The sequence below is a fragment of the Epinephelus fuscoguttatus genome, linkage group LG14, assembly GCF_011397635.1.
Source record: "Epinephelus fuscoguttatus linkage group LG14, E.fuscoguttatus.final_Chr_v1".
In the NCBI taxonomy this organism is placed as follows: Eukaryota; Metazoa; Chordata; class Actinopteri; order Perciformes; family Serranidae; genus Epinephelus; species Epinephelus fuscoguttatus.
In genome coordinates, this window is record NC_064765.1 from 24,316,955 (window position 1) to 24,340,625 (window position 23,671).

Consider the following 23,671-nt stretch of genomic DNA (forward strand, 5'->3'; position numbering starts at 1 on the left):
ACATGGACAGTTAAGTTGAGCTATGGGTATTGTTATGGGTAGAGCTCATCGAGGCCATTTAATTGGACTACTGTCCTTATCCCAGTATACAGGCACGGGAAGGGATTTATTTGATTTATTGACAGGAGTATGTCCGACTCAGCTACGATAGGTGGCAATATGCCCCTTTTTTATCTTGTTCTTATCGGACCTTTGTCCAGTTGACCTATTATGTCACAGACCAAACAAGTTAGCTATGGTTAGCTAGTTGCAAACTGGCTGGACAGCTTTACAGATTTGTACATTTTGTCAGTCCAGAAATGCACATACTGTGACCAGCTTCTTCTTCTTAGGCATTCAATGCTCTCGACTGGAGTGTGTGCAGAGCTCCCAGGCCAGTTTGGGTCCAATTGACTGTATACATGCATTGAGTAACATGTAAGTATACATGCTAACTTTCAATCACATTTTCTGGGTGTGTTAGTCCAACTTTGAGAAATTCGATTTAGTACAATTTCAGGCAGAATAACTGTTTACATGTATTTTAAAAGTCTGGTTTTAGTCTGACCAACACAATAAAGCAATTTTCTCTAATGTCATGTAAACGCACTGAGTGTATAACATACAGTAAATGCCAGTCAGCACACCTTCAGTTTGGAGAAGCAGGCTGGAATCTGACTCGGAAGCTCAGCCATGTACTGCTGTTGAGGGGTCGGCAACGAAATGTATTTTAGCCAACTAAAAAAAGTACTACTACTACTTAAAAAATAACCACTGTGACTTTAAGTGTACGCTATATTTAGAATATTTTCTAGGGCTGTCCTAAATATCAGTCTTTGGACATCAAAGCTTTAGTGTAAAACATCTGCAAACCTTTGATAAAGGGGGTAATGAAAGACGAGAACCTCAGTCAGGCTTTTATGAAACAGCAGTTTTCAGTTGATACACCTGAAATAATGTGACAGTTAGCCACTTTGTTAGCATGCAGGTTGGAATTACATTATTACATTAGCAATAACAGCTAAAAAAAAGAATAATTTGCAAAAGAGCTACGCTGTTACTTTAATTTTTCAGGTGATTTTGCCAAACACGTTGTAAATTTGTGACATGCCAGTTTCCTTTGGCATATCTAGCACTCTACTTTTTGGGACTCAACCTAGCAAATTTTGAAGCTATTCCAGATTCTTGACTTTTTAAACTTGTTGCCAGCGTATCTGTAAGCCTGTTACATGCAGTCCAACAGTTACAGTTTCAGTAGTGCTGGACTGCTGATGACTGACGTTAGCTGAGAGCAAGTCAGAGTCACAAAACTATCACCACCTTGAGAAGACTGAATAATAATTATTGTTGATGCATAATGAATAATGTTAGATTACTATGTCTTAATTTACAGTGTTGGGGGTAACACATTACAGTAATAAATTATGTTTTATCAGTAACTTAGTAACTAACTTCTGCCAGTGCCAGAAAAAAAATCATCCGAAGGTTGTTGTGTTTTTTCATGTCATTTCAGACCACATTATAGAAGGCTGCCAGTGATCGGCACAACTGGGTCATGCTGTATTGTACGTAATCATGCTCAGTGTGTTTCTGTCATGGTGGTAACCACTGTATGTGAATGCATGACTGGATCAGACCTGCATCACTTGATTGAAATAAACTGTAATAAACTGGAGGTTCTGTGCTTTGATTACCTGGTGTGAAACAACACGACCCTCATCCATTTAGAAAGCCTATTCATTATTCTGAGGTCATTTTGGTGAAAGTAACATAACATAAATGTAAATTAACATTAAACCAGCAACTCCCATGTTCAACAAGGCAAAATCATCATTTTTGTCGAAGGCCTTTGGTGGCTTTGATGAGAGCAGACACGGGGAACTGAAGCTGCGAGCGGCTTCCTGTTGGAACTAGCTGTTAAATTGGTGAAAAAAACTCTCATTATAATGCACACTTAAACAGATTTTTTTTTATGTGGGACTTTTTTTAGGTGGCTAACATATGTTTTACAGCTGCCCCCGTCCACAGCAGTACACTGCTTTGCTTCTGCATTGGCACTCTTGCTGCTCCTCCAAACTGACGGCATGCTGACCACCATCTACACTGACTATGGACAAGTAAACTAACTCTTGCAAATCCAAAGTACCTGGTTAAATGGACAACATACATCATATAGAATGGCATGGTGGTGAGGTATTCATCACACACAAATAAATATGACTTTATGCTTATTTGCCTTCTTGCCGTGAATCAGACAAGAAGATCGATACCGCTCTCATGTCTGTCTGTTCAAAATGAAGCTAACACAAGAAGCTAGTTATAGATTAGCTAGTCTCGCCACCAGACAATCAGAGATCTCCGCCTTCTGATAGTCTGGGGACACTCCTTTTTAAAGTGTGGCCGGCAACAAAGCAATGCCTCTTGCATTTTTGAAAAAGACACGCCCTTTCGGAAATGCGCGCTCCCCCTTTTCTCGTCTGCAAGGACACAAACACACGGAGAGCTTGAAAATGGACGCCGAGAGATTTAACTCTGTTTTATCAAACGTGTGCTCAGTCCGCAAGGTTGTGGAAATGAAGGACTTACAGCAACTTGAGCCATTTTGTACCGCTACACGTTTCTAGTCGGACTATGTTTACGAGCACAAGAGTTCAGCGAGCCACCAAAAGACCTCCCTGCGGATTTACTATTGGTTCTGCAACGTGGGGAGTTTTTTTAAACTCTGAAATTGTATTTGCCCATCTAAACACAAAATCAGGGAGAAAGTCATCAGTCTTTAGTTAAGCAAAGCGTCTAAAGACTGACTTGTGAGTCTATAGATTAGCTTAGCATAAAGACTGGAAACAGAGGGAAAGAGCTAGCCTGGCTCTGTTTGAAGATAACACAATTCCCTACCAGCATCTCTAAAGCTCAAGAATTCCCACGTGTAAGAATGACTATCTGTGGTTTTACAGGTGGGTTGTGTTCGGGGCTATTTTTTGGCCTTGGAGTCATGGCATCCCTGTGGAGTTGCCAGGCAACTGATTACTTGGTGAACTTTTTTAAATTTTAGACAGAGCCAGACTAGCTGTCTAATTACTAGCATTTGTCTAATTACACTGTAATTTGTAGGCTGTAATGTAAAGGGTTATCGAAAATGTTTATATCTGAATTATTTAAAGAACAAATACAGCAGAATAGAGGGAATAAAGACAGGGTACTTTCACACAGCACAGGTGAACACACACATCATGACGGCATATTTACAAAAAAGAAAACAACAAGTAAGCATGACTGGATTAGAGTATGTCTCGCATTTCAGGCTAATGACATCGCTGAATCGCCGTTGTCCTTGTGTATGCAGGTGTGTGATACACGTCTGCGCTCATGTGCATACTGACGCAGATCCTGTTGAGGACACTGTGTACAAGATGTCCAGACTCCCTCCCTATCAGGTCGTCCAGTCACCATCCGACTGAATTATTGGTCACTAAAAAGGGTGTCAAGGCTTCAAATGAGCTTGGCCAATGCCGCGGAGAGTCTTATCAGCAGCAGCCAAATTTCCACTGTGTGAAGAGGGGGAGAAAAATGGCACACCTTTTCAACAAAGCTTGCCCCCACCTGACCCCAGAGAAACAAAGCCAAAGAGAGAAGAGACAGAAAGGAATTGATAAAGGGTGTTTAATATCAGATCCCTCTATTACGCTGCGTGCCTGTCTGGACACTGGCCTGCTCTCACGTTGGACTGGATTTGCAGGGCTGTCTGTCTTTTTAATTACTGTAATTCAAGACCACCCGCCGACTGCGTCCATCTGCCCCTCTCTGAGGTGAGAGATGGAAAAATTCTCAAGGAGAGAAGGTATGACATCCAACCTTCAGTGAAATTGATACATCATGTCCATAATCGTCCTCTGTCGACAAGGAGAAGTACTATTAAATCTTCATTTTCATGTCGATACCCCAAAACAAGAGTGTGTTTACTCTTTAGAGAACATTTATACCCAAAGTTCATCCCAGTAACTCTGAGGTTACAAAGCTTGTTTCTTTCACCCCATGGTGAGATGAAACTCTTGTGTTCATCCCCAGGACATTGTTCTAATCTGCTTTATTCACATGCTATGCTCTAATAGAGGGGCTGTTTCTCATGCAATATCCCGAGGTATAGCTTGTTTCACTAAGTCCACTATTTCTCACTGTGGGAAAATCTATAAGCCACCAGCCACAGTTTCTGCTCCTGCTGCTTATGAGAGATGACGGTTTTGCTCCACGAGGGGAAGTTTTGCAGTCATGTCTTCTGCTTGGTCGGGGGTGGATAAAAAGATGTATCATTTACACCATCATCACAATTTTGTGAAATTTTATTGATTCATGTCTACATTTATTCATTCAATAATGTTTTCTGTTAGCTTGCACCTTCAAAACCACAACTGTGAATTTTTGTGTTTGTCAGTATAATCATCTTTGTATTGATTGTGATACCACACATTCCTGTATTATATCCTATCTGCATATCTACTTGTAAACTATTTGAGCTGAGCATTACATACATATAAACACTAGACATGCACTAACCATGTACAGCATATTACTAGGCGTTATTGTCACTGTATATATTTAGAGTATGTTCTTCTGTTTTCAGTTTTACTTCAGTTCTAGTATAAAAAATACAGTTATTCATATTTTTCTCATTTCATTGTCATCATCTGCCTCTCTTGGTGTCCATGTTGTCTGTTTTGTGATTTCTGTGGCTGCTTCGCTGCTGCAAGACTGCATTTGCCCTTTATTAATAAAATCTCTATCTATTGAAGATAGAGATTACTTGTTACAATAGTACCTTATGTGTTTTCTTTGTTTGTTTGTATGAGAGTGAGATCATAACATTGATACTACTTTCAATATTGTCCATTTAATATAAAGTTACAGTTCATGCAGCAGCCAGTAAGCTTAGCCTGGCAGCCAATGACACCTAGAAATTTCATTTACAACTAGTAACATATCTGGCAAGCTGCAAAAATGTTCATACTCAACGTCAGAGGTGGGACCACGGTATTTTTTTGCAAGTCAAAGGTAAGTCTCAAGTCTTTGCACTCAATTCCCAAGTCAACAAGCAGGTCCTGAGTCAAGCCCCAAGTCGTAAACTTTGAGTTTGAGTTTGAGTCTTAAACAAGTCAAAATATTGCTAAAAAGTTTGGCTCTGAACAGAGTTGGGTTCAAAGTTAGAGTACTTTGATTACTTTTCGCAGTAACGAGTAACCTAACGCGTTAGTTTGCTGTTTGAGTAATCAAATACTTAAGTACATTTTCAAACAAGACATCAGTTACTTCCGTTACTTTTAGAACGCTGGTCCTTCAGCTCCGAAACAGCAACAGCTGTCGTTTGGTTCTAATAACGGAGATAACGTTAAACCTATCAGTCTGAAAGAAGCCACCAAGCTTGTGGCTCGCAACGTGGTAGAAGAAATGCTGCCGTTGTCTACGGTGGAGTCTAAATAGGTGGAGTAGGACTCGCTGACATATTTCAGACTCAGGACTTGCATTATGGCTGGTAAACGCTACACGTTGGTACTCACCAATTATCCCCAGTCGTCTTTCACGGCGTGTGTGATGTCATTGGGTTATTCTTGTCCTGTTTTTATCACTTTTACTATTATTTGAGTCAATGCTAGAACTGTGTGTGTCCATGTGCCAGCCGACATGTTGTTGTAGTCACCTAAAAGCGTCAGCAGATGGCGGGAGCTACATTTGAAGCACCGTAAGTAAACTATCAAGCTACTGTATCTTCCACAGGAAGTTCTGACAAATGTTTCAGAATAAAAGCCTATTTAGAAAATGGAGGAATTCTCTCAGCCAAGGTTATAAGGAGCTTTTAATTTGAAAGAAGTGTTGAGTTTGAAATGAGTGTGATATGTTAACTTTACAGTAACGTTAACTCAGCGGGTTGACAAAGTGCCTCTGCTCTTTCCCACCATCATTCCCCCCTTTAAAGGGCCGTCCACACCAAGAACTATAACTATAAATATAACTATAAATATACAGTTTTAAAAATCGTTCTAAACTCAAGTGGAAGGCAGCGTCCACACTACAATTATAAAGACAACGATAGCGGTGGACGATCGTTCGGATCACTTTCAGAGCGATTTGATGAACGATAGAAACACTGACACCCAATCAAAATCCATCCGAAATGACAGGTCGAGACATTCATCACGTCACTACGTCACTCACAGACTCATTCAACATGGCGGACGACGTAGGAGAGAGGCTAATCACCGAGGTACAAAAAAATCCACCCCTCTATGATAAGAGTGAGCGACTTTATAAAGATGCAACCAAGAAGAGGGACATCTGGGACGCAATCGGGCGCACCCTTGGCATAAGTGGTGAGTGTTTTTGTTCACGGAGATAAGACATTTATGAATAGCCAACGCTAGCTGTTATGCTAACTAGCATTACCTCACGTTGCTAAACATGAATGACAACAACTGTCTCTCCTCCTTATGATTATTATCACCACCGTTAACAGACCAAAATTAGCACCATTTAACGTTACCAGCTGAATGCTGGTGAAATATGCAAGTGGCTGGTAGATTTGCTGCACTCATCCCTCCCCTGCCGACTGCACCGAGCAGTGTGTGTTTGGCGTAACCTAGCAACACAACGATATTGTTCATTGGTGTGGATGCTGCCATTGTTATCGTTATAGTTAACGTTACAGTAGGCTGACCAAACGTCCTCTTTTGCCCGGACATGTCCACTTTTCACGTCCCGTCCAGGGCGTGCGGGGGGGTTTTATAAACTGATGATAATGTCTGGATTTCCGTGTGTTTGTGTGTGTGTTAGAGTGCTGCACGGGCAGCATATTTCTGTCCGAACCCGAACCGAGCCCGACATTATTTAATGACCAAAGCACTGAGTTGGTGTCCCACAGTGGTTACAGGCTATTTAACAGGCCGGGCGTGCGCCGTGGGTGCTCAGCTGCGGAGAGGGAGACCTCCGTGTTTGAGAGCGGGAGGTCCGACGCTTCTAGCGAGAGGAGAGGGAGAAATAAAACAAAATAAGATAAAATAGGAAAAACCTGTCTCCCTCTTTTATTTTATTTTTAGCATTTAATCAAGGCGGAGGCGGACGGCTGGAGGTCCGAGACTTCCAGCGAGGAGACAGGTAGAAACAAACAGTCAATGTGTGTCTGTGTGTGTGTGTGTGTTATGTTCAGGTGTTGTCACGTAAATAACAGTGCCCAAGCAATAAACAGGACAGACAATAGGATTATATTTATTTTTACACTACATTTTCACTGAAAGCCGACCGAATCCGACCTGAGCCCGAATACAATTTATAGCTACATTTCTGACCAAACCCGGCCCGACCCATCGGGTACCGTCGGGCTCAGATCGCCACACTCTAGTGTGTGTATGTGTCCCCCTATCTGAATTTCTGTCTTTGAGAGATATTATTTTGTAATATAACTGAATTTTCTATCCATACATATAAATTTTAAATATATTAAAATTATAAGGCATCTTTGAGTAAACTGCGAGTATCATTTAAATAGGCTATGTTGTGGCCGGCCGAATGTCCTCTTTTTTGGAAATCAAAATATGGTCACCCTAGTTACAGTTATCTTTCTTGGTGTGGATGGCCCTTTACTCTGTGTGGTAACATCCCTAGAGGAAATATTAAAAACACTGGGGTGTTGTTGTCATACAGTTGTCTACGGCAGCAGATCGTTCTGTGTTTCTACTGGTCAAAGTGAAGGCTGTGATGGGAGAATTGCATCTCAGTGAAGGGCAAGTGGTCCATAACTTTAATTTTGGAGACCAAAAAAATGTAGGCTTAGCTCCCTGTGGTCCATTGCCCAATAGGAAATGTAGAATACTCAAAGGTACTTTAAAAGTGCTTGAGTTACTTTTCTCAGAGTAACGTTGGAAGTACTTTTAAAGTAATTGAGTTACTTTACTCAGGGAGTAACAGAGTAAAGTAACTGGTTACGTTTTTAGAAAGTAACACAGTAACATACTTTGATTACTTTTAAAGTAACCCTTACCCAACACTGGCTCTTAACCATGGTTGGGAACACGCTAGCTTATTAGCATCAGTTTAGCTTGGCTCATTATTAGCTGGTAATTAGCTTCTAGCGGTCCGGACCACTCCACTGAGAGAGGATAGCGAGGTGTTCCGGTGCCGTTCCCCACAACAGCTTTATTGCAGTCTTCACCACAAAACAGGAAACACAGCTGTCTCATGAGATTAAACAGTAGCCCTAGGCTTATCTAGACACTGTTTTCTGCTGGCTATCATCACTCTTTGCTGCATGCCATCTTCACCATGACAGCCAAGAGAGAGCTGCTTCCCCCACACGCATGAAGCACACGTCACAGACTCACAGGTTACCCACAAGTCCACCGAACTTAACGGGAAAAAGGGTGAGATGGTAACAACAGCTGTTAAGCTAATGTTAGCTAAGCATTAGCTCACTATCTATGTTAATATTAGCCTTGACTTAGGCCTACTGTTTGTGCGACTTCAAATGTTGAACAAAGTTGGAAGGTGCTGTGTCTTCATCTGTAATTTGAGAGCTATTTTTTTGTTGACCTCTGAGTAGTTTTTGCAAATGAACAGAATTATTTTATTTTTTTCCAACTGGCGCTCAGTAATGTAGCCTACATTAGCTTTTTATGGTTCTCTCCTGCAACTTGACAGGACACTGTCAGTTTGGTTAAAACAAAGTGGATCTTTTTTTTGATTTTGTTGAGTCTAAAGTCATCAAACTTGTGACTCAAGACTATGCCCCTGCTAAACGTATCAGCAAAATGATCACTGACAGGTATTTTAGTTGTTTTTAAGCAATATAAGCATTCTTGCAATACAGTATCCACTCATAGTGACTAAAGCTTTTCTTGTTTTTCCTTTTTTATTCACATCAAACTGACACTGTCATGACCCGTCAAGCTCCCTGAGTTCATGTTTATTTGCAATCCCTGTGTTTCCTGTTTTATTTTGGTAACTGTCTCATCTCATTTCAGATCCCATGTCCTGTCAAGTTTCCCTCCTTTGTAATTCCTTGCCCCGCCCTAATGTGTTTCACCTGTGTCTCAATGTGTTTCACCTGTGTCTCATTGTCTCCCTTTTCTTAGAGTATTGAAGTCCTCATCTTCCTCTCCTTTGTTGCCTGATTGTCTTTGCCATTGAGAGTTCCACTGGTTTTCCTCGTGTTTCTTGTCAGTGTGTTTTTGCCCTCTAACCACCCTTTTTGCCTGTTGCTTTGGATGCTTTTGCCCGTGTTACTGATCACCTGTGTACTGACCTGAGTCTGATCTTTTCCTAACCTTAACCAAAGTGCTCTTGCTGCCTTAACTTAAGATGGGAGTCTTGAAAGACACCCAAATTTCTGGTGTCAAGAACCTGCACTTCGTACAAGCGGCATTCTCCCTTACCACCTCAAGCCTACACAGTACATGGATGTAGTGTTTTCGTAACTTAAGAGAAACGCCTCTGACATGATCCTGGCAGCGATTACATTGCCACAAGAACGTTAAGACAGCAGTTTAGTAACATGCAAACTTAACTTCTAGGAGACAGTGCTGAGCCTGGAGAATAAAGACTGGAAGCAGGAGAACCAGCTCGCTTAAAATGAAGTGTGTATATGACTGAACACTATCTCTGCTCACTATTGCATCAACAGCATATACTGTATCTTCCAGCCCAGATACGAACATGACTTTTTGCTCCTGTTTCGGAGATTTAAGCTTGTTTAGGTCCGTTTTATCCTCCTGAACATTTCATGTCTACTTCAAAAAAAGGGAGACGCACTCCAAACAAAAACAAATGATCCACCAGTTTTTGGTTGAAATTAAATAAATTATTGCTTCAAAGACGGACCACATCCTAGCTCTGGAGTACGAGGACACACATCACATCAAAGCACTTCTACAGTTGCGACTTGTTACTGAATCAAAGATGTGCTCAACTGATGTTGAATAGAGAGAACTTTTCACACAACGGCCCCTGCTTTCTCATAGATAGAACTTTTTTAATTTGAACATTCACCCTCGAAATTGTGCAGGGGGGCCCGAATGACACTATTACTGCGGATCCTGCTACCAAAAACAACATGACCCACTTTAGAATGTGGGTTTGAACAAGTGACACTGAGTTTTCTGCCTCCAACAATGAGAGCGCCTGATGACCCACAGGCCTAGTTCAGTATGAGGAGACTTAAAATCGCCCTGAAGCTTCTATACAGGCATTCACAAGAAGAACTGCCTATAGAACCGACTTATACATGAGCTGTGAGGTACACCTGTGATGGTTTTGTGTGACCCGGTGTTCTGTTTGTGTGAGAGGCAAAGATAAAGGGAGATAATTTGGCTTCACAGGTGAGTGGTGTCGCTCCATTAACTGTGATGATTCTCATTTCGTCAGAGCAGATCAGACACAAAAGAGATGCCGTCTCCTACCTGTTCACCAGCGCTGATGGACTGCTGCGCCGTGATGAGTCAGATGAAGGGCAGAAGGGAAGTGCATGATAAACAGATGCCTCACTGACACCTGAATAATAAGTTTAAAAGTCAAAAGATAATGAGGCGTGACATGCCATATAGTTTGGAGTTAATAAATGCCATAACCAGGGATACAGTGAAGGATAGTTGCATAGGTCAAGCAACCCACTTTGTGTTTTGCAGCATCTCTTTATCAGAGAATCTGCCCACATTTGCTCAGAGTTTTGAACGTTCCTAAATGTCTCACACTGTTCTCTAATATGAATGAGCAATTATCCGCTCTATATATTTAGTTTTCACAATTTATACACTTGTCCTCTTATTTGAGTCCACCCACCACCCACTGGAACATTGAAACTGTCCTCCTTATAAAAAAAACTGGTACAGTGCTGCACATCACTCAATGTCACACACACAAACAAGAAAAAATGAATGCAGTTGAAGAGTTCAACAAGTGAGTGAGTGGCGACTTGGTTTATTCAGATAATGCAAACTTAAACATGGACTTAAACATGGTACAATCATATTAAATTTAAATAACAATTTAGTTTTGTCCATGAAAAAAAAATTCCTCCATGCCTATAATAGTTTCGATGTAACCTCTGCCACATTTAGTATGTGCAGATCTATGAATATGCAAACTTGTTCAGCCCTCAGCCACTTGTCATTAACTCTGCTCATCAAAGATATAAACTGCTGCCTGTAAAAGGTAAAAAAGAGTCTTCGGCTTGACGTTATCAAACAGCTGATAATGTCTTGCTAATGTTGGATAAACCTTGTTCTTGATAGCCAGCCAGGTAAAAGCAAAACTGAACATATAAAATACACATCTCCTCTGATACCCCTCATTTTGCTGTAGCGTTATGGGATTGGTAGCTTTGTGGCATTTGAAACCCTGCATGTCAAAATCCATGGATTTCAGCCTGTCATTGGTACACTACAGTTTCAAGGTGAAATGCTCAGCCATAACGTTGACTGATTATTTCGCTAATGATATGTCTTGTAGCGTATAAAAAACAGTTTCACTCCGAACTTGTCGAAAACCAGCGCTCCAGCAGTGATTCCAGGGTCAGACACCGACAAAAAAAGCCATCCTGTCATGTCGGCATGATACGCAGTCAGTTGCCTTCATTGTTTAACGTTACCTGGCAGCATCAAGGGGAAACGAGCGGGACAACTACAAAAGTTAAGAGGGTGAAAAGTCTGAGTGGGGTGAGTGGGAGTGGTAGCGAATGGGTCCAACAACCACCGAGCTTTACCCAGGAGACTGGTGTTAGCTTCCTGTTTGATTGTAAAGCAAAACCCAGTTCTTTTTTCCTAAACCCAACCATGTGCTTTTGCTGCCTGAACTAAACCATGTGTGTGTGTTGTTGATTGGAAAAAAAGGCAATTCGTGGTGTTGCACCATCTTTGTGCATTTATTTTGAAAGACACTGTATGCAAACTGTACAATTCCTGTGAAAACAGGAGTGTATTTTGAAAACACACAATACATGTAACAGGCTGAAGTTGACACGGCGTCTTAGAACTTTAACAACCAACGCACCCAGGGTACCGTGCATGTAATATCTTCACGTGGAAAGTCCATGACCAAACATTAATATGTGACAAGGTCAGAGTGAGGACGTGGTGACATCGACTTAACAATTATACATGGCATTTTGTGAAATACATTTTGTTTTTGTTTTTTTTTATACCAAGAGTTAGATGAGGAGATCAACATCATTCTGATGTGTGTTTGTCAAAAAGGAAACCAGAAATGCCATCAGCCTGTTAGCTTAGCTTAGCATACATACTGGAAACAGCTAGCCTGGCTCAACTTCCAGTACCTACAAAGCTCATTATTAAACACACTTAATCGTGTTTGTTTCATCTGCACAAAAGCTGAAGTGTAGAACCAATAGGCTAAGTTATGGAGCTGCTTTAATTATGTCTGCTAAGCTAAGCTAAGCTAAGCTAAGCTAACCAGCCTCTAACAGCCCAGGCACCCATGTAAAATGTTGGCATTGTACGTTTCTACAAACAACAGATATGTTACATTTGTATGCTTCATACATGGCATAGGTTAGATTAGATTATTATGTGTATGAGATGAGTTTCATCAGGAGATGGAGGGGACAGTAGATGGTGTGATACTTGAGATGACTGCCAAGCAGCGGAAACTGCCCATTGGTCCGACATCCCATTGTTCCGACCATATTAAACCCACTGTTCCGAAGTCCGTTCCGAAATCATCATGATACCCTGTGGTTAAGGTCTGGTTAGGTTTAGGCATAAAAACTACTTGGTTAGGGTTAGGAAAAGATCATGGTGTGGGTTAAAATGAAAAAGAAAGTGGCAAACACATAAGCTGTGAACCTGCTTCGCCTCAAGCCTTTCCCAGCTGACCCAGAGCCGGTCGTGGCAGCGCACCATCAAGGTAGAAATACGCCCGCCGGGAGCCGTTCAGCACCGCGGACCGTCGGACTAATGGGATGTCGGACCAATGACATGGACCCCAAACAGCAGACAGGAGCTATCCATTGTTCGAGACCAACAGTAGTGGGTGTTTTCTGAAGAGCTGTATTTGTAGTGACCAAACCAGGTGTTTAAACCAAAACATGATGTTTTCCTTACGCTAACCATGTGGTTTATGTAGCCTGAATCTGACATAAAAATGAAAATTGACAGGTCAAGTTGAGAAAAGTTCCAACTTAACTGCTTCATATGAGACGTAAAAATGTAAAATATCAGTGGTTTCCAGAAATGTATGATGCCCACATTTATTCGGGCCACTGGGTTGCTTCTTATTTAGTGCACAGATATGAGAGTGGTATACATTTACTCATCTAACTCTCAGCAAGAAAGCAGTTTATTCTAAAATGAACACATTACACACTTTAAAGTTAAAATATATCCCTTTAAAACACCAGCTGACAAAGACAACATTATAAAAATGTCTTTATGCAGTTACAGGCGTGAAAGTGGAAAGCATATAAAACACTTACTGCAACAAATGGTTGGACACATTTGGTGAAATTACTTTTTCCTCTTATACACTGAGAGCACACAATACACTGAGATGTCAGCGCCCCCAAAAAGGGCTATACAGAACAGAGCCCAGCAGACCCATATAAGTGAGCTATAGCATCCACATGAAGCATAAAATGAGAAATGCCCTCACCAGGTATGGTAAGATGGAGGCCGGGGTGATACAGGGAGCCATAAATGACACAGTTAGTGACAGAGTGGAGCAACAAGCAGCAGAAACACAACGACAAATCAAAGACGGATCTCATTATGTTGATTTAATGTGATTGGGAAGTGTTTAAATGTGATTGGTAATCAAAGAGTCAGCTGACAGTGAAGTGACTGCGAGAAGTAATGTGATTCATTTATCATTTCAATCAGTGATAATGAATAGTGTCTTTATGCAGCGGTGGCAAGGGATCAACATTTTTTGGGATGCAAGATAGGTAATCAGGTCATAACGCTTGCATATAGACATTTGGTAGTTGCTTTACATTTGTATCGCCTCCATTAGCCTTGTACCTCACAGCAAACACCCCATAACAACAATAATGCACGACGGCCGAGTGCATCAGACGTTTGAAGCCATTTAAAATAAAATACTTTCCTCAGGAAATGCATCTTTGTAGAGAGTTTTATTTTAAATCGCCGCAGTGGATTTGAGCCAGGATTGCTCTTTGCTGAGATTACAGCATTCAGGAAATTCCAATTGTTTCAAATGGACTGTGAGATAATTTTAATAAGATGCAGCCTCACAGTGAAACATTTTTTTCCCTCTAAGCAAATGCATATCGATCACTGGAGAAGAATGTGCATTTCCTTAGATCACGGAGTTGTTGCCATACTCAGCGCTGATTTAAACATTATTTAAATTGATATTTTATGCAAGATCCAAAGAGGTACTTTCAGAAAAAGCCTGCTGGCTCCTCTTCCTATGTTTTCAAGCCATTCTTATAATTTCAGCTACTGCTTCTGCTCTTTGAACCTCATAACTTCTTGTTTTTCCCCCTAATTTTCCCTTTCCTTGTTTCAGTCGAGGCTCCACGTTTGTTCTTTAACTAAAAGGTTTCAAAGCTCAAACGAGGATTTAGTCGACGAAAAAAGCACACTGAAGAACAGCCACTCTACAAAGCATAGAGCGGCGGAGGCAAATGGCACAGGCAACTATGACTGCTTACTTTAAAGGCTCACATCCACCTCCAGGCGATGCCTTTTCCCCCACAGCTGAACATCATTATTCATCAGCAAACCTGTGGAGACAACACAACAGTAAGGGGGAGAAGAAAGGAGAAAGAGTGCCATATAAAAAAATACGAGGCCCATTGGCGCTGTAACATGCATGGCTGTATCCCGTATTTTGAAGGTTTGTTCTTATTGTTGAGAAACTGTAACAATTATAAGATGCTCATTGTGTTTTGGCCACAGAATAAAAACCTAATAGATTCAATCACACTGTAGTGTTGCAGTGTGAAGTGAGACTGGCTTGCTTTTCTTGTTTTCCAAATTGAATTGTAGTTCTTCAAGAGTGATTTACGAAAACTTTGGCTGCCGTTCTGGGCATGATGCACCGTGGATGATTTCCTTGATTTACCAATACGAGCGGGTGTAGTGTCATTGGTAAGCCAGAAATGGCCTGAGAGCACAAGACCGATGCCAAACCCTGTCACGGAGGTGGATACTGAGCTGCAGCAGCAGTCATTTGAAAACTCTGCCATGCTTGTGCTGAGTAAATCACAAGCCATAAGGAGGATTTTCACTACACTGCTGCTCCGAGGGCTCTGGTCACGCTCGCTGCTCGCAGCCTCTTGGGCACAGACATTTTGCAGAGAAGTGGAGATACAGTGAAGGTCTAGATTAATCTTTGCAAATTAAGCCGCATCTCTCCAAAAGTAGCTTTTACAGGACAAGATTTAACCCATTTTAGGGCAAATGTCACACATCATACCACAATATGACAAAGGGGAAAAAAACATCAAAAACTACATTAATCCACTGTGACTCATCTCCATGAGAACAAAAAGAATGTGTTTTGTGTTCTGCACGGTGACTCATTCACTTTTTCCGCCTCCTCTTTCTCGTTCTGTCACTTTCATTCTCGATCTTTCTCCCTCTCTCCGTATCTCTGTCCACATTCCTTGGAAAGCATTTCATGCCTGAGCAAAGTGCATCGGCTTGTCTTCATCCATACCCCATTGCCCTCCGTATGGCCCGAGGTCCACAAGCTTTGAATTTTTCCGGTGACAGACACACTGAGGCTTACCTTAGTTCACGAGGATGCACCTGGGGACCCATGTGTCGACAGTTACACACTCAAAGACACTACAGAGTAAAGTGCGGTGCAGAAGTGCAGAAGTGCAGCGACACTAACCTGACGCTCTGATATTCCAACATGCTATTCGTATAGTCGAACATATACACCTCTGTCAGCACCACAGACAGATGACAGACACAAACCCATACAACACAGCCCAGACTCCGCTCTCCCACTCTTGTCTGTACATATGCTGTCTGGCTCCTGACATTTGCTGTCCAGCAGTGGTGGAGCGGAGCTGTCACAGCACATCTCATCTGCTCCCTGTCGCACTCACACAGCATCAATCCCCCCCGTGACTCCATACAGCTCAGTGGCAAAATGCCTGCGGACGAAGGACGAGAGGAGTAATTCTTTAATGGCTCAGTCAATGGCAGTGAGAAATTAAAGCACAGCTGTGTGGCATTCAAGCAATGTAACATACAGTATATCTGATCTGACTCAGTGACAGAAGGACATCACAGCGTCCTTGACCCCCAAACCACAGCATGTCACTTCACCTTTTATATACTTTTACTAGGTTTTACAGCTGATTGCATGTCTGTATATACATTTATTATATTTTACTTACTTTTATTAACTGTATTTCTGTCTTATTTATGTTGTATTTTATCCCATATTTTAACTACCTCATGCTTAGATTCTGATTTTGTTTTTACTTGGCGTGATCTTCTTTTACTTTTTTTGTAATACATATTTAATAAGCATTGTTGGAGGGTGCCTGAGACCCTGAAGATTTTCATTGCCAACGACTGCCTCTCTGTAATTGTGCAGTGCGGATGATAAATAAAGAACTTGAACTTGAATGCTTCCAAATGGCTGGTGGTATCTCTTGATCCATTATTCATGGCAACCCTGTATTTGTATTGTTCAAAAAAAAAAAAAAAAAAAAAATAGAAAAATGCTGTAATCTTCAATGCCCTGCCACACACTGAAGAAGTGCTGACGCCCAAGATGTTTTTCTGTGTGGTCTTTCCTGCTGTTAAGAAATAAACAAGACTCCACAGCCGTGCATGGTGGTGCTATAAGGTACATGCTACTGCTAGCATGCTCACATTAGCCAGGTCTCCTTCCAAATGTAGCATAAGTTTAAACAGAATTTCCACAAGATCTGCCAAATAATAACTGCCATTATGCAAATATTAGGAATTGCTTCATCAAGATTAACAGGAAAATTCTCCAGTCGGGCATCATTAAACCATTTAGACAAAGAAGAGACGTGATCTCCCTAAAAAGAGCATCAAACATGATGAAAATATTGCATTTGTGTTTGTTTCAAATTTTAATTAGTGGTGCATCATACTCTCCTAATTGCTTCACACAGATATTTTAGTCTCTCTCTCTCTTTTTTTTTTGCATGCACATTGAAAACGCAGTAAAAGCATGTGGATGGAAAGTGCAGTTCCTAGAATGGCCACTTGAGGTTGCCTCCAAAAGTGAGTCAATCCCTATAGACACCAATGTTAAAATGCCCAACTTTACAGCAAAAATAAACATGTTTAAAGCCTGGTGCAAAAACAGTTTTGGTCTCTATGGCTCATTTCCCCCTTTGTGAACTGTAAGGAGTGTGAATTTTTTATATAACTCACCCATTTATATTTTATTAAGGCTGAAAGTTACGCATAATTAAAGGCGGGTCACTTTCACTGACAGGTTGTCTGCTAGGTGTCACCATTGTCTGTGAGTCCCTGTTGCCCAGATCTGTTCTCTTTTGGCTCCAAAAAAACTAAAATGGTGACTGCTGAACTGCTAAACTCAAGGCTTCAAAGCATTAGTCCAAAACAATGGGTAATGTCATGGTGGCTATGTCCATTATTTCATACAGTCTACAGTTGTTCACTGTCTTTTTTTTTTAGCTTGATAACAAGCTAACATTTGCTAATTAACACTACGCACAAAGTGCAGCTAAGGCTGATGGGAATAATATTGTTAGTTTTGCACATATCTGGTCAAGAAACACTTACAGGGTCTGCAAATACCTAATGATTTCTTAGGAATTTTCTGGAAAGAACTATGTAATTTGGCAGTAGCTGATACATGTAATTCAAAACAAATATTCATTCATTATTTATATGTATTAGGCGGTATGTTGGAGCAGTGGTCAGCATTGTGGCCTCACAGCAAAAGGGTTCCTGGTTCAGGGACAAAGCCCTGTGACTGTTTGACCCCTTCTATACCACACCAGTTGCTCTGAGCGTCCAATGTTGCTACAGATGAGTTTACATTGGAGTTAGCTGAAAGCTCAGTTTATCTCAAATAGGTGCTAAAGGGTGCCTTACAGGTCAATATCATACACAAAGCATCTCACCAAGCTGCTGTGTTTGACACCCTGGAAATGAGAACAGATTGACCACATAGACGTAAAGGCCAATTTCTGTTCTTTTCTTTTTTGTTGTATATATGTGAAAGAATGAATAATTATTTCCTGAGGGACAGGCACACAGCTGCCTTTAGGTGCCAGACAACAGCAAAAGAGAGTGGGTGCAGTAGCGAAGAGGTGTTTTGTGTGACTTTAATATTGTGGCATTAGTAGTGTGGTCAAAAGCATGTGTGCAGAGGGAAACTAAAGGCAGTGTGGAGGCTTTTGATGTCAGGTTCTTTTGTGTGCAAGCCTCATGGCTTTTAATGAGGCAACCTGCCTCATTATCGGAGCTCTCCAAGGCCCTGACACAGCCACATGGTGGGACTGCCTCTACTCACTGTTCTGAAAATTACAGCAGCTTAGCCCCTCACTGGGGCCAGGGGCCAACCTAGTCGCCCTTTCTAATGGCACCCGAGGGACAAAGAGTTGTACATACACATATGTTTGGCCAAAACTAGCTTCAGAGGCGACTCCTTTGCCACTTCCATTAGAGTTAAAGTTTGAGACCAGGCGTAAATTTGGGATGTTGTCCCCATCGATCGAATGGACACACTCAGTAAGTTGTGACACAAAGGGGAGCAGTCTCCACTTTCAGCACAGCCTCTGTTGTGACTGTTCTTTCATTTTGTTTGGCAGTAATTTGCCAGCACGGTTAGCTGGAAATAAAGGTTTTCCCAGTCATGCCAAGAACTGTAGCAGAACTTTAATTTCACCTGGGGATAGCTTAAAAACAGTCCAGCCCAGCAGGGATGGAAAAATCATCTGCAGAATCAAATTAATAAGCTTCACAGTCTGTTAAATTAAGATGAATAATATTTCATTACCTATTCTGTGGCTTTTCCCTCAGTTGCTTTAATTGGCCTTTTTAAATGTGGACGAGATTTTACAATGTAAATATCAGTTTGTTCTTTAAACCAGATTATTTCCCCCAAGCTCTTCACGCTGACACCTTAATTAACCTTGCCATTATTTTGCTAACCAAGGATGAATTCAGTTGGAATTCAATTTTTTTTTAAACAAAAGCTTTTAATGAAAGCTTTTTTATTCCGCAATCCAGTGTCCCTCTCTTATGTGCTCTTTTTAATTTTCTCTCTCCCTATTTCTTATGAGCTCAGACCTTTACTTTAATAGAATGAGAAAGATTAACTTAATGAGGGAATAAAGGGATGAAATAATATGTTTGGGGAAGTCAAGTCAGGGAAAAGGTGGTGAATATTTGTTAAAACTAAACAGTTGTGGCATTATGAATTCATTCTATGGGAGAGGCTACATTGTCCTGCCCTCATCATGGTGCAAACATCTGAAAAACTTCCATATTATCTGACCATTAAAAACATGTAACTGCTCCCAGTTGCCACCCAGTCCTTCAGGCTATACCAGTGGTTTTGCATCTTTTACCCATTCATCAACAAAATGCTCATTTTACCTAACTGCCGTGCATTTTCCCAAAACATAAGTGATACTGATTTGAGTCTTAAAACATTTAGACAGGTAATTCATCACAGAGATCCACAAGTCTGCTTTATTTTACTGACAGTTGTTATCATCCCTGTTATATCCTTACTTAATGGTGCATTTACAGACACTGTATCATCCAGTCGAACATCATTTGAGAGTAAAACGCAGAACACTGCAAGTTTGATAAAAGAAACTACCAGAGTCTCTTTATTTTCAAATTTCCCAGGTACTGTTTTGTCAGCAGTGTAACAACTGAGCGGTATTCCAGAAAGGAGGTTCAACAAACTCTGAGTCTATCCCTGAACTCTGAACTGACCTACTCTGAGACGCCATTTACACGTTGCCGGCTATTTTCATAAACAGACATTTCACCGTCTCCATTTTCAAAAAGATCTTCGTTTACACTTACCCGTGTATATATACACAAGAGCATGCCAAACCTGTAGGTGGCAGTGTAACGAGAAGCTCAAGCCTTCCATGTATCCATTGTCACCATAGCAACATAGGTCACACTTTTTACACAGGCTCAAGTTCCGGCGCATACTGTTACGTCGGCTGCCTATAACTCCGTTTATCTCTGTTTACCGCAGTTTACATGCAAACGCGCAACCGGAGTTTTCCAAAATCTCCACTCTGGCCAGAGTTTTTAGAAAGACTTGTTTTCAGAGGAGAAATCTCCGTTTGCGTGTAAACGAAGGGCACAAACGAAGGAAGATGTCTCCGTTTATCAAAATCACCGTGTACATGTAAACGGCCCCTGAGATGGGAAACTCCGAGTATCCGGTTCCAGAACAGCTGATCTGAGTTAGTTCAATCAACTCTGAGTATGTTCACCTGGAGTTACGTGCATGCACAACCACTACAAAAAGCCATCATCAATGGAGCCCTGATACCACGAGTCACCATGACAACTGAAAAAAAAAAGATTCAGTTATTTTACCTCAATGGAGTTGAAGGTCCTAATGCAGGCCTATGGAGAATATGACCACATATTTCACCATAAATGTAACACCGCTGCAGCAGCGAAGGACAGAGAAACGGCATGGGAGGCAAGTTTGAATGTACCATTCCATTGACTTAACATTTAACTGTAAGATTGTAGCATAGTTATGAATATATATAGGAATAAAATATATATATAGGAATAAAATCTGACTTTCATTTAGGTGCAATCCAACGGGAAAAACAGACTTGGAAGCAGCTAAAAATGAAATATAAAAACATCATTCAAAAAGGTAAGGCATATTTTGCTAGGCTATGATTGCACCTCACTTTGATTTTGATTTTATTTTTTTTAATTGACTTAGGCTATTAAACAAAGTAAATATTATTTCAGTGGCTACTTCAAATAGTAATTTAAACCCCTAAAAAAATGTTTTAACACGTCCCCTCACTTAATACCCCACTTAGTAGATTAACACTTGATACAATGTTTACACATTATTTTATACGTATTGAAGTCATTTAAAATGTGACGATGTGTACACGAACACTCAATAAAATACTAATTAAAAAAAAAAATAACATTTGAGTTCTGCTCAGCCAACAGAAAGAAGGCAGAGGCCTGAAAAACGGGTGGAGGGCCACCTCCACCACCTCTGACAGAGGTGGTGGAGGTGGCCAACTGTCAACTGTGGTCAACTGGTGGCTGAAGGCATCCCCGGGGGAAGCTCATCTGAGCCTGTCACGCCCAGGACACAAGTGCCTACATCAGATGCAAGTATATACTTGTGTCTTTTAAAAAAATAAAACTAATATATAAATATATATAGCCTACTTTTTAATAAATACATACATATATCCACCCATCCAACAGTTGTGGATGGTGACATCTGCCTAGTTCAGCCTCTGACTACTGAAACAATTGAACACCCTGCAGCTGTAAGTATTCCATACTCAGATCTTGCCTCAGATGGTAGTTCAAAGTATTCTGAAACAGTATCTTTTCCTGCATCACAGGAGGAGGGGGATGATGATGATGATGATGATGATGATGATGATGAAACGCTGTCTGCTGCCACAGGGACAGATCCAGAGAGGCCTACTGAAGTGTGTCTTAATATTATGTATAGCTACTGGCAGTGCTCTACCCATTCACATTCCTTTACATTCTTGAATGGAATTTGGAGTTTGACATGTACACTGAAGTGATGAGCATAGATAATGGACAAACAACTAGCACATTCTTCCACATTCCATGTTAAATCTGTATTTAGAACTGTAGGAATTAAATGTTGTCCATATGTTTCCCACTTACCAGTAAAGGAGTTGTATAGAGTGCACCTCATGAGGACTATAGCAAAAACTGAAAAAGTAAATGGTCTACCTGGATCACCAGATTCGAAAAACAGACCTTGAAATTCTATTACTGGAACGCCAGTTGAGGTGGGTGCATTGTCATGGTGAAAGAGGTGAACATGTGAAATATATTAATGGTTGGAACTATATTACAAATCCTAACTGTTGCTTTTGTACTTTTAGGGAATAAAGAACCAAATCACATGTGAATTTGTCTTTGACTGTTTTAATCAAAAGTAATTTCTGCTAATTGGGTCCCATACAGCCCTTCCATCCTGGACATCTGGATGGTGGATGGGATGGTCATCCTCAGGGTCATTCATTTGTACGGCAGGGTGTTGCTCTCCTCTAATAGTTGCAATATTATGGAGAACAACACATGCCACAATGATGTCACATGCCCTCTCTGGGGTGACCCTGAGCTTACGCAGGCACTGGAACTGGGATTTGAGTATGCCAATGGTCATCTCAACCCGGGCTCTAGTCCTGCAGTGAGCCACATTAAAATGTTGTTGGGGCCCCAGCTCAGGGTCAGGTTAAGGGGTCAACAGAGAGGGCTGGCATGGATAGCCTCGATCCCCCAGTAGGTAGCCATCAAACTCTCCTGTAATTATAGAGGACACATTTGAATGCCTTAAAAAGGGAGACACAGAACATTTGTACAAAGCTTTAGCTTCCTTACCACGTGCAAATCTGTTGCTCAGACTACACTCCCGGTAGATCTGGGAATCATGTACAGAGCCAGGCCACTTGGCTTCTACATTTGTAATAATGTAGGCTGCATCACATGTGATCTTCACAGTGCAGAGAATGACATGAGTTAGTTGTATTGTAATGTATACATTTTCATGTACATATTTTTTAAGATGGTAGGTCATATACCTGGACATTGACACTGTGAAAGGATTTTCTATTCAAATAATCCCCTTCGTTTTCTGCAGGCGCAGTAATACGAATGTGTGTCCCATCTATGCATCCTATCACATTTGGAAGCACAAGCCTTTCTAGAATACCCCCCTGGTGAACCAGGTGAGAATGGACTTAAACGCACGACTCTGGAGACAGTTCAGGTAAAATAACAGTCTTGACTGGTCAAAAGGTAGGTTCGGTAGACAGAAGGTCTATCAGTGGAGGCGAATAAATCCAATAGGGATGAGGAAGAGGCAGCAACAATCAACATTCTAAATCTAGAATAACCAAAAAAAGGCCACAGGGAAACAAAAGGCTGGAACACCAGACACACAAGAAGCTAAGACAAACTGGCACTGAGAGAAAACAAGACACACTAAATACTCTGGTGAGGGGGAGGATAACAAGACACAGGTGAGGCTAATCAGGGTGGGACAGACAATCAGACACAGGTGAAGTCATCAAAAGAGAGGGAAAACACATAGGGGCAGGAAGTGATCTGAAATGAGGGGAGATGCGAGTTTCAAAGTAAAACAGGAAACAACATGAATGAATGATATAAAAAAAAAAACATGACCTAAGAAAAGAGGTCAAAAAGATATAAGGGAGTAATGGCAGAGAATGAAGTCACGTTACCTTTGTGTGTTGTGATCTGAGCTCCTCTGTGGTTTGTTATGGTAAGCCGGTCCATGTGCATGTTAGTGTATGTGTGTATCCCACTGGCTAGCTCATTACCACTATTTTGCACAGCAGTTACTGCTGGGATGGCACTGTTGTGGAACCATGGCCACCCTCCACTTCCCCCCTGGTTTACACTGCAAGCTCTGTCAGCACTGTTACTGTTGTTTATCGCTGTTCATGGAGTTC

General features: G+C 41.2%; 1 long non-coding RNA gene across 1 annotated transcript in view; it reads right to left on the reverse strand.

Annotated features, from left to right (window-relative positions):
* Positions 1-14,610: 14,610 nt before the first annotated feature.
* Positions 14,611-23,671, reverse strand: part of LOC125900779 (uncharacterized) — a 32,871-nt gene continuing 23,810 nt past the window's right edge. The window contains exon 3 of the long non-coding RNA XR_007450875.1: positions 14,611-14,716. This is a non-coding gene — a long non-coding RNA (uncharacterized LOC125900779). The remainder of the gene's footprint in view (positions 14,717-23,671) is intronic.